Genomic DNA, 11,446 nt, shown 5'->3' with positions numbered 1-11,446 from the left:
ACAAATGAATAAAGTGAATTAATAATAATAATAATAAATGAAACCCTAAGATAATAATGAACTTGAGGCCAGCTAAACTGCGTAATAAGACCTCACATGCACACAATTGTGTATGGTTCATGTTACTCTAAAACAATTACAATAGGCCAAGTGCTTTATAAACTTACTATATTCCAATTTATCATATTTTATATTGTTCTTCAAAGCTGTGGACCAAAATCATCCCTGGACCAAATGGGAGCTCACTGCCCTGGCTTTCCATGTTCTTACTCCCAATACGCTGCCTACAGAAGCTGTCAAATACAACGACATCACGAAGGTTGTGAGGAGGAATTGGCTGGTCCATTAAAGGATATACTTGCAACACTGAGAACCGGGTTGTCTCCTGTGATTTTATGCTGAGTCTGGCATTGCTCTCAATGACGAGTTTGCAAAGCTCCTTTTCTGGTACGGAAACAAATGCAGCTAAAGCAGCAGGGGGATAGATCTCATACCCTACATGACCTCCAAGGAGTAAAAAGTCCTGGGCCACTCGCCCCAGCAAGAATATGAGAGGAAGAGAGGCCCTCAGCTCCTGAGAAGTCCCTGTCCCAGCTGAGTCCCCAACGCTGAGCATCTTTCCTCAGTTTGTATTCCAGATCCCCAGAAGAAGAAGAGGGGCCTAGGTTTATATACTTGAACACTTAGTCAACTGGTAGTAGCACTATTTAAAAGGATTAGAAAAGTATTAGTAAGTATGAACCTTACTCTCTGGAATACCATCAATACAATTCACTGTATAACCCAAAAAAATACTATTAAACATGTTCATGGTATGCAGACAGGAACCTATATCTCCCTTGCTTACTATGTCTGTATATTGTGTACCCAGCTAGGTCAAGTGTTTTACCTAACCATAGAGATACTCTAATGTTCACAGAATGAAGAAACCACTTAATGACATGTCTTAGGCTTTTCTTTTTATAATGTGTTCTGGTCGTAGTTGCTACATTCACTTTTCCTTTGGGAGAGATAAACAAACATTCACTTACCCCAGATAAGGTACTTATTTTAGAAGACTAAAGTGGGTATTCTACCCAAAGGAAGTTGATGTACAAATATTGGACTTACCTATAAGAACATGCAAAAGAGGGAGTAATAGAAACTCGGGTGCCCTGAAACAGCTGTATTACTGTGAAGTCCCATCTATTCACGGATGACATGGTGGCTTGAACAAGAACGGCCCCAAGAGGTTTATGTATTTGAATACTTATAGTCAACAGGGGGTGGCACTGTTTAAAAGGGTGAGAAAAATATTAGGAGATGTGGGTTTGGGGGAGAAAATGCGTCACTGGCATTGGGCTTTGATGTTTCAAAAGCCCCTGTCAGGGACAATGCTTTCTCTCTATTTGCTTGGGGGATCAGAATCTCTCTCTCTCTCTCTCTCTCTCTCTCTCTCTCAGCTGCTTTCCCGGCAACCTGCCTGCCTGCTGTCTTGTTCTTTGCCATAATAGTTATGAACTACGCTTCTGAATTTGTAAGGAAGGCCCCAATTAAATATATTCTTACATAACAGTTGCCATAGCCATAGAAAACATAGAAAGAAACAGCAAGAGAACAGTGGCTAAGACAAAACTTTATACTAGGGAGCAGGGTGTTGCTGTGACAGACCTGACCGTGCTGCTTGTGGCAGGACATGGACTTTGAGACTTTGGACTTGGAAACATTTGAGCACTTTAAGTGGAGTTTAATAGGCCATTAGAGTAGGAGCCTGAAAGACAGCAGAACAGAGGGTGATGGAAATTATGATGACCCTCATTAAGAGGTTTCCGAGTAGAAGAACGTTAGGAAGTAGCTTAGAGAAAATTCTCGTGATAATTTGGCAAATAATGGGACTTCCTTTTGCCCTTGTCCTAAAAATCTGCATGAGGCTAAAGTGAGCTTTGTATTAAAGGCATTGACGCAGGAGATTCCTAGACGGCTTAGTCTGCACTGAGTCCTGTGATTATTTGTAATGACTCCTCTGCTTTTCTATAATGAAAAGAAGCAAGCTTGACAAAAAGAAACGAAAAATGTGTAGTCTGAGGAGATAAAAACCACCTGGAAATGTAACGTTAGAATTAAGTTCAGAGACAAAAAGTTTAAAGAGAAGCCGGATGATAATGGAACCAAAGAGTGTCGCCCTCAGGGCAGGACCCACCCAGATAAACTTCCAACTTGTGGAAGGGAACCAAAGGAAAGATTAAGCAGTGAAGGAAACCATGAACAACAGAGAATTGGTGCAAATGTAATGTAAAGAGGGGACCAAGTTCTAGTCCCATCAGGCAGCAAAATTTGGTGGTTTGGGCCATGTGCTTCTGGCTTTAGAGTCACGAATACAAGAAAGGGGTTGTGGAATCTCCCTCTGTGGCCAAGGAAAGCCACTGAGGCTAGCCATGTGTAAAAGGTGTTCGTGCACAGAAGCCCAGAGAAGCCATTGAGTATTATCTGGATTGGGTTTGGAGACTCCCAAGGTGTGGGAGATGACATGGTCATAGGATACCTGCCAAGAAATCTGCAGACTAGATGTGGAATGAGTCCAAGAGAGAGAAGTATGTTACAGCCAACAAAGCTGAAAGGAGTTAGAAACCTGAAGAGCACTTTGACATCAGACACGAAGGCGCATAATTTATAATTTGCTCAGCTGTGTTTAACTCTTCTTTTGCTCTAGTATTGCCTCATTATGCTCACTTACATCCTTTTTTGAGCGATCATGTATATTCTCTCCATTATATATTGGAAGTATGTGATCTGACTTTTGATTTTGTTCTTACTGAAAGATTTATGGCACAGGTGACCCTAAAAGGTCCTACTGTGGGTGGGAGAGGCCATAGCAGGTGGGAGAAAGACAGATGGGCCATGCAGAGAGAACTTGGGTATGGAGAGTTTATTTATTGTGTATTGGGAGGATAAGGGAGGGTAGAAGCTATGGAGGAGAGAGAGAAAGAGAGAGATAGAGGGACAGAGAGAGGAAAGAGAAGGAGGAAGGTGGGAGGCTGAGGCTGCCTCTTAAGAAGAATGGAGAGAGAGAAAGAAAAAGGGAAGAGAGGTGATATCAGCATTCCTGAGGGGAGAGTGGAGATTGGGAGTCTGCAGGGCTTGTCTCTTAAAGGGACAGGGTATCCAGGTGGCCTCCTTGAAGAGCATACAGAAGTCTTAGAACTACAACACCTCTCTATCTATATGTATACTGTTTTCAGTTGCCTGGTTTGTGACTGGAAAGAGTTTGTGATAATTGTGAACATAGAATACATTTTGAGCCGGTGGTTCATTTGCAGAATGCTTGGTAGCAAGCACAGACCCTAGGTTTCATATTATAGAGAGATATTTGCAGTGAATCTCCTTTAAACCTTTTAAAATAGTTCATAAGCCAACATCAGTCTGTTTGTTTTTAAGATAAATATTTGCCATATATAAAATAATCAAGTCTTCCTTAACATTTCCTGAAAAAGTGTATTACCAACAGAAGCGCTAACGTGGAAAGGGAAACGCTCAAGACCTCAAACATAGGCAAAAATCTGCAGGTATCCAAGGAATCCTGAGAGCAAGAGAAATAGTATTCCGCAACAGAGCACATGAATTGGCTATCTAATGCCAAATTGTGAGCTCTGGAACAGACTGAGCAGGTTATATTTATGTATTTAGGGATGCACACACACACACACACACACACACACACACACACACACACACACACACCAATTAAAGACTCCATGAACGTGAATGATAGCAAAGGGGGAGAGTTTATGAAAGGGTTTCATGGGAGGATAGAGGGGAAAATGGTGAGATTCTATTATAATCTCAAAAGAAAAAGATTATAAAATAAAGCAAAAATATTATGATAAAAGCTCAGTCAACGTTCAAGAACAGGTTATTGATAAAAACAACTAGCTTATTAATACTTTAGTATTTTTTTTAATTTCAACCTTAGACCTTCATATGACACACATGTCCCTAATATTAACTTGTCTTTGGAATCTAAAAAGTACTGTTTCAATAACAGGAAAAGCTGTGGTCAATAGAAACATTAAAATATGAGGTGATATTAGCTTCTAATATAATGAGCCAAGAATGCATTACAAATATTTGAAATAATTTTGCTGTAAGAAAAAGCAGCTTTAGGTTTAACTGACTTAATTAAAATGTTTTATGAAAAGCTTTATATAAAATGATGTTTAATTTCAATATTTTGTATATAAATTATGAAAAAAATATTAAAAATGATTAGATGCTGCTGCAGTTATTAATTTCTGCATATTAATTAAAATGAACAATTCTTCCTTAGGACATATTATGTGTGATGTGCTTGTGCCTGTGGTTGCATCCTTTTAGGTCCACATGCATGCATGTGACATGTCTGTCTATGACCCGGATAAATCCAGACCCCTCTAGCAGGAAAAATAGAACCAAAAATCTAGCAGGAAGAGAAGAGCTAAAAATTTAGGTTAGCCAGTTCAGTGACTCTGTTTCAGGAACTAGTTAAAGATAAAGTTAGATTATAATCTTGAGAATAATCTTGAGAAACAGGGAATTACCCCCTTGTGATTATCACTAGTATTATCGGAATTTTTCAATGATAATTTGTATTTTCAGAATTTTCCAATGATGCCCTCCCTACCCCCTTTGGATTACTGGGTTGTGGTTTCTTCCCTTAAAATATCCATTCTCCCAACTACTCGGGGTCAAACTCTCTACCCCTGAGTGGGAAATGAGTTTCGGCCCCAGCGCAGTGGTTCCTGTCCCGTCAATAAACCTCGTGTGATTGCAGCAAGGACGATCTCTCGTGAGTTCCTGGGGGGGTTGTGTTATCCCGAGGCTTGAGTGAGAGTCTCCCGGCTATGGAGGTCTTTCTTCTATGTATGAGCATGTAGAGGCCAGAAGTTGATGCCAAATGTCTCCCTTGAATGTTCTCTAGCTTGTGCATAGCCTGTGAAGAGGGCATGAGACACAGTCTTTTTTGCTAGTGTGACCTTTTACCAGAGTCCCTGTGTCTGCCTCCTGCATTGCAGTATTATACGTGGACCACCACGCACGTTGGCGTAGACATAGATCCTGTGAGTCTGAACTCTGGTTTTCAGATTTGAATGTCAAGTGCTTTCCCTGCTGTGCTAGCTTCCTACCCACCTATGCATAATTTTAAAAATAACTGTTCTTTATTTGTCTTTTTATGGTTATTCTAGTCACATATCAGAAGCTATATAATGTAACTATATGCAGATAAAAGACTTGATAGACAATAAATGTGACTTCAAATTCATATATAAAAATATATACTAAAAATTTCTTCAAAGGAGATTCATAGAAGTTTGGAAATAGAAAAAGAAGAAAATGATACAATCGCATTGACAGTTTTATTGTATATTACAGTATATGACATTAAGAAAAAGAAATGTAATTCCTGAAGATCAAATAACGATAAAAAAACTGGTAAACACCAGTTTTATAAACTCTAAACACTAAGGAGGTTCCTATCTCTTTATGTTAAAGATATAATTTCCATATATAGAATTCATATATATATATGCATATATATAGTAGAGAGAGAAATTGGGAAAGTCTAGATTTGAATAATACAGTTTATATTACTTCTCAGTGAAAAATTAATTTCTCTCTTGAGTTTCCAATTTCATTATGCATACATAAATACTTGCTACGAAAGTGAACCAATTCTTGACTTCAAACAAATCCTTAAAACCAAGGACTCTTGTCTTTGATAAAGACAATCAATGGGCCCTCTTTCAGTTCAAGGAAGCTGAACTGAGGGAATTTCTTTTTCTTTTTCCCATCTAACTTTGAACTAATCTGAAGTCCAGTGCTGTGCCAACTTCTGCTAAAGGCCTGATACGGATAAACTTCTCAACTTTCTAGGAACATAAACTGCTCTGCTTCTTCTCTTTTGTGGGATCCCTAAGCTAGATCTTCTTACACTCCTGTGGCCCCAGTGTATCTGTGACACCATCATCTTTTAGGCTGTTAGGCTTCCCTCTAGTACCACACTCCAAAGCAGTAAATTTATAAGGAAACACAAAGAAGTCGTTTGAAAAGCAGGAAGGAGAATTTTATTTTATTTTTGAGATAGAGTATCAGGTCAGTCAGTCTAACCTCAAAAATTTTATAGCTTTGAACTTCTGATCCTCCTGCCTCACCTGAATATGCAGCCCTGAGGATCCATCTCAGGGCTCTGTATATTTCAGTCAAGCGTTCTATACATTCAGTCTCAAATTTTGTTGTTATGATAGCTCTTATGAAGATGATTTTATGAGTGACTTATATCCTCTTATTTATTAGTGTCAGTCTCCTTGTGGAGACCTACAGACCAAACTTGAGGATTTCCATCTTTAAAAATCACATCATTTCAGCCCTTTTCTGAGTGAAATTTACAATACTTGTGTTTTATAAATCACAAATAGAGCACAGAAAAGAGAAGGCCAATAAAATTATCACCGTGTAAGTAAGCAGCGTTTGTTTAAGAAAATAGTATAAAGATATATTAGTCTAAGGCTAGAAAATTCATTCATGATAAAGAGGTAAAGGAGGTAAAAGATTTGAAAGAAGCATTGATGCCTAATAAATTGTTTATAAAAATGGACTGCTGTCTTGTTTAATTCAGACACGTGTAGATTCAACTGGAAAAGATTGGCTATGGGGTGTTAGCAGGAGTTAAAGGGGGTCTATAGTGAACAGATGTAGTCAGAATACATTGTATAAATATGCAGGAGAGTCATAGAATAAACATTGATATAATAAAGGTTAATAAAGGTAAATTTGGAACAGGTGTGTGCGCAGGGCTGTAATTCTGGCAGCTGGGAGGAGAGAAGATGGCGTATTTGAAGATAAGCTGGGCTTCAATACATACTCCTCAGTCTGGCTTACTTGGTGGGACTCTCAGAAGTCAAAATAATTAGAATTTCATAGGCATTTTTTAGAAAACAACATCTCAGTCACCAGAAAGTCCATACTTTAGTTTTCAAGGTAGAACTTAGAATTTGCAGCTGATGCCCTGCAATCAGAAGAAAGGGGAAGGTGCACAAAGAAGCAACTTCAAAAGAACAAGGAAGAAGCAGGCTTCATGGATATTTAATGTTCATGGGTTGGAGGTTGTGAGTGTTTTTATTCCTTTATGGCACAGTTTTATTAAGGTACGGGAGAAGAAATAAGGGGAAATGAAAAGAGAGCAGAAAATAAGCTTAAAATCCCTAATCCTACTAGATAGTCATGCTTGTCGAAAAGTCCTTCACAGCTTCATTCTCATGGACAACTCTATTCCCATTTCCCCATTTTTCCTTTCACATCACTATATGCCTATAACCTGAGATATAGCATAACATCACCATTCTCAAAGAATTCAGTAGTCATCTGCTGAGCACCCCCATCGCCTCATCTTCCTTCTCTAAGTTAATTCTGTCTTTCATTATCTCTAAGCAGATTCTTTCTCCCCTGTCACCCCAGTTTCCATATGGGATTTACACATTAAGTATCTGCCCACACATCCATGCTTTGTAATTTTTTTCTTCTTCAAATATTTCCCCTGAGTAAACAAACGTGTTGATGTTTCACGTTACTTGGGTTTTCCTTCCCCATGATTTTTTTTTTACGCACGAAATCTGTTTACTCTATCACTTCCTACTCAGTTTTTCTTCCTTTAAATATTACATTCTCTCATTTGCTTCACACTTTTCACAAACATTTGTTGATTCTTTGCGGATCTCACATAATGCATCTCGATCCCATCAATCTCCCTGTGCCCCAAAATTTGTCCTCTGACTTTGCAACCCCCTCAAAAAATACCCCCAAAATTTAAAAGATAACACCCCAAAAAAACAAACCAAACAAATCAAACCAAAAGAAAAGAAACAAGACAATGAGAGCAATGTCATCCCGGAGTCTGTGGTGTGACCTGGTGAGTCACACAGTTCCCCCTCTGTTCTTTTCACCTTCTCTGAATGTCCAAGGCTATGAGTCATCAGTTTGATTCCAGGCCTCTGACCTCCATTATACCATCAATAACGGGCTCTCATTTGGGCTCCTCTTGGACATCCTGTTGTTGTCCTGTGTCGTGGAGATCCTACACTTTTGGATGTTCTAACAATTTATAGATGAGGCGGATGTCGGGGTGGGTCAACTCATATCCCTTACTCTGGGCTGGATGGTAGCTGGATTGGTCAGTCTGCTCATTTTTCCTCCAGGTTACTACCTGGTAGTCCCAGCACTGCCTCGTCTAGGTCACCCAATGCAGCCTACAGCAAGAGGATGGCTATTTCTGCTCTCAGGCCCTAAGATATGGGTCCCCCTCACTCATATCGCCAGGACCAATTCTAATGTTTGCCCAGGAGAGGTGCAGGGCCATCTCTCCCGATGGCTGTAGACAGGCTATGAGGGGGGTGGGGAGCAGGGTCAACTCTCCCACTGTCACGCGCTCAGAACTGCTTAAAGTGCACCCCCTCAATGACAACAAGGTCACCTTGGCCCAGACCTCACCTTCAGCATGACAGCACAGGTCACCCAGAACAATATGGCCCTGGCAGTGGCATGACCCTTGTATACCGTTAGGAATAATCTTAAGATGAGCCTCTCTACCGACGCAAATAATTCCAAACAGACCAAATTAGACCAAACAAAAGATGCCCACGTTTAATAAATGCAGCGCTCCTGGATGACAGGGAAAGCGGGGCGAGAAAGAGATAGCAGGGGAGCCCTCACAAAACCCAAAATCATGTGTTTTTTTTCTTGGCAACAGCCTAAATCGCCTGTGGGAGTGGTCCTGACTCTCCCTGGGGAGGGTTCAGCACTTGGCAGGCTTTTCCAGAGATGGAGTCCAAACCAAGGAAACTCCGAGGGGGAGGGGACTTGAGATGGAGCTTTCTGCACCATTGGTGCCCCAAGAATGAATGCCAGAGGCTGGGGTAATGCTTATAACAGAAACACCCCAGAGTTCTTAGATATAGTGGTGTCAGGGGCCTGAAATCTCACTTTTGACCAAACATCCCAGAGTCCTTGGGTATAGGGGTGTTGGTTCAAGTCTGGCTACTTCCTGCAGGCATGTGGGAAAGGGGAGAGCTGGGAGGTGAGCTGGGAGGGAAGGAGGGGGGGGTGCAGAAAGAGGCAGAGACCCAGAGAAAGAGAGACAGGTGGGAAAGAGGAAGAAAACGAGAGTGAAGAGCAGGGTTCTGCCTTCTTAAAGTTGGCATAATTGTATGGATGTAGCTGAAGACAGTGCCGGGACCAATACTGCCTGAGTCCTGGGGATGCATACGCATAGGCTTGATGCATTCTGTTAGTCTCCAGGGTGGGCCTGGTGTGTCTGAACACTAATACGTAGGCTTGTTTCCGTGTTATAATTGAAATTACATTTGGTTCAGATTCAGAATTTCCCATAGTCTTTCACAGTCTCAACATCTGTTTAAATGTCCAAAGTCCAAAGTTTCTTCAGACATTTAAGGTAATCTCTCAACTACAACCTTCTAGAAAACCTAAATCAAAAAGCAAATCACATATTTTGTTCATTCAATGAAATATACATATAATGTACATTACCATTTCAAAAGGGGGAAAACAGTGGTGAGGAAATATTGGGCCAAAGTAAGACTGAAACCACAAGAAGCAAACTCCAAATTTTGTATCAATTGTCTCTTCTTACTCCTACTTCTTCCAGCTGCAGCACATCTTTTTCTCTTGGGCTAGTTTCACATTCTCTATGTAGTTCTCCTTGGCAGACATCCCATGACCTAGGGATCTCCAACATCTTGGGGTTTTCAACACAATTCAGATTTCATTTTCATAGCTTCACCAAATGGCCTTGCTGGGCCTCCATGCAGACTGGATGCATGTCTGGTCTCGGTTGCTTTCCTTGAGAATAAAGGTTCCACAGAACCCTTCCTGTATCTTTCTTGACTATAAATCTCAACCAAGTGGCTGCATCTGCCAAGTTCTTATGCTTACTGCAGTAGAACCTGGCCCCATCTTTGATTTACATTGGCATAAACATTCCACTGTTATTTAGGTTGATGAAATCCTTCAGCCCCCTTTCCTTCTTTCACAGATGGAGGGCTTAGAGCTAGGTAGTGTCTTGCCCTGACGTTGCCATCCCTTAATTCAATTTATCACCTGACTGTTGTTAACCTTTTCCTATCCTTGTACACAACTCTTGGTCCCAGCATTACATTTCCCCGTGCTCCTTTTCCCCTCAAACTGTACACTTTGTCTTCTTGTTGCCCCCTTGCTCAGTTTCATCGTAATCTGTGTGAGAGTGATGACTAATAACCATGTAACACAGTCAGTCTTAGGCTGTCTTGAAATTTCCTGCGTCAACTGTAGTTCAAAATTCTTCAATTTAGCTGCAAACTTATTATTTTTTTGGAAAAGAGAAGAAAATACTCATAATCTTGGCCGAAATATCACAAGAACGGTCTCCACCCCATTTAACTGCCGGTCCTGTTTGTAACCTCTTAAGCCAGGCCTGCATAGCACACATTTCTCTCCACACTACTCTCTTCCAAGCTTCTACCAAAAGAAAGCATTAAGTCCCACTTACAGAGTTCAATTCCTTCTCCAGTCCAAAGCACCTAAATTATCTCTATTTTCCCAAACAACGGAATGGTCAGGCCTTTAAGGGCAATACTCAAGTCTAGCTCCCAACTTTTGTCTACGATACTGTTCTGTTGCTGTGAGCAGATCACATGACTGAGACAACTTAAAAAAGAAGTATTGAATGGGGAGCTTTCTCACAGTCTCAGAGGTTAGACGAAGGTAGCAGTCAGGCAAATATGAGGCTGGAATGGCAGCAGAAAGCTCACATCTCAACTCCAAGTTACACTGGGGCCGGGCATATGTTTTTGACACATCAATGCCCACCCCAGCGGCACAACTCCTCCAATAAGGTCATACTTCCTAATCATTCCCAAACTGTTCCACTGACTGGGTGCAAAGCAGCTTATGGGAGCCGTTCTCATTCAAACCAGCACACATAGCTTTAAAATGAAGTAAAAATAGTTCTTTGAACTCAGTAATAAAGGCATGCATGAGTCAACCTTTATAATAGGTAAATAAATTGACAGTGCATTTCTCCAAAGAATATACGCAGATAGGCAATAAACACTTCAGAAGATTTTAATAGCATCATATGAAAGGTAAGAAAAACCCACAAAGATACCATTTCATACCTTATGATGGCTGTCCATGATGTAAAGATTTGTTTTATCATGCATTGCCAGAGATAAGGAGAAATCACAGGGTTTATCACTGATTGTCGATTAGAGTGCAAAATGATGTGGTTACCTGGAGAACAGTCAAATGAGTCTTTAAATGTTATCATATTGATTGTCCATTGATGATGAGTAGATATGAATGTGTGCATATGTAATGGAGCACACTTTAGCCTGAAGCAAAGGAGGAAATATCATCATTGTCCTCAATATGGATAGATGTGGAG

Source organism: Microtus pennsylvanicus, chromosome 22, assembly GCF_037038515.1.
Source record: "Microtus pennsylvanicus isolate mMicPen1 chromosome 22, mMicPen1.hap1, whole genome shotgun sequence".
Lineage (NCBI taxonomy): Eukaryota > Metazoa > Chordata > Mammalia > Rodentia > Cricetidae > Microtus > Microtus pennsylvanicus.
This window is presented reverse-complemented; position numbering follows the sequence as displayed.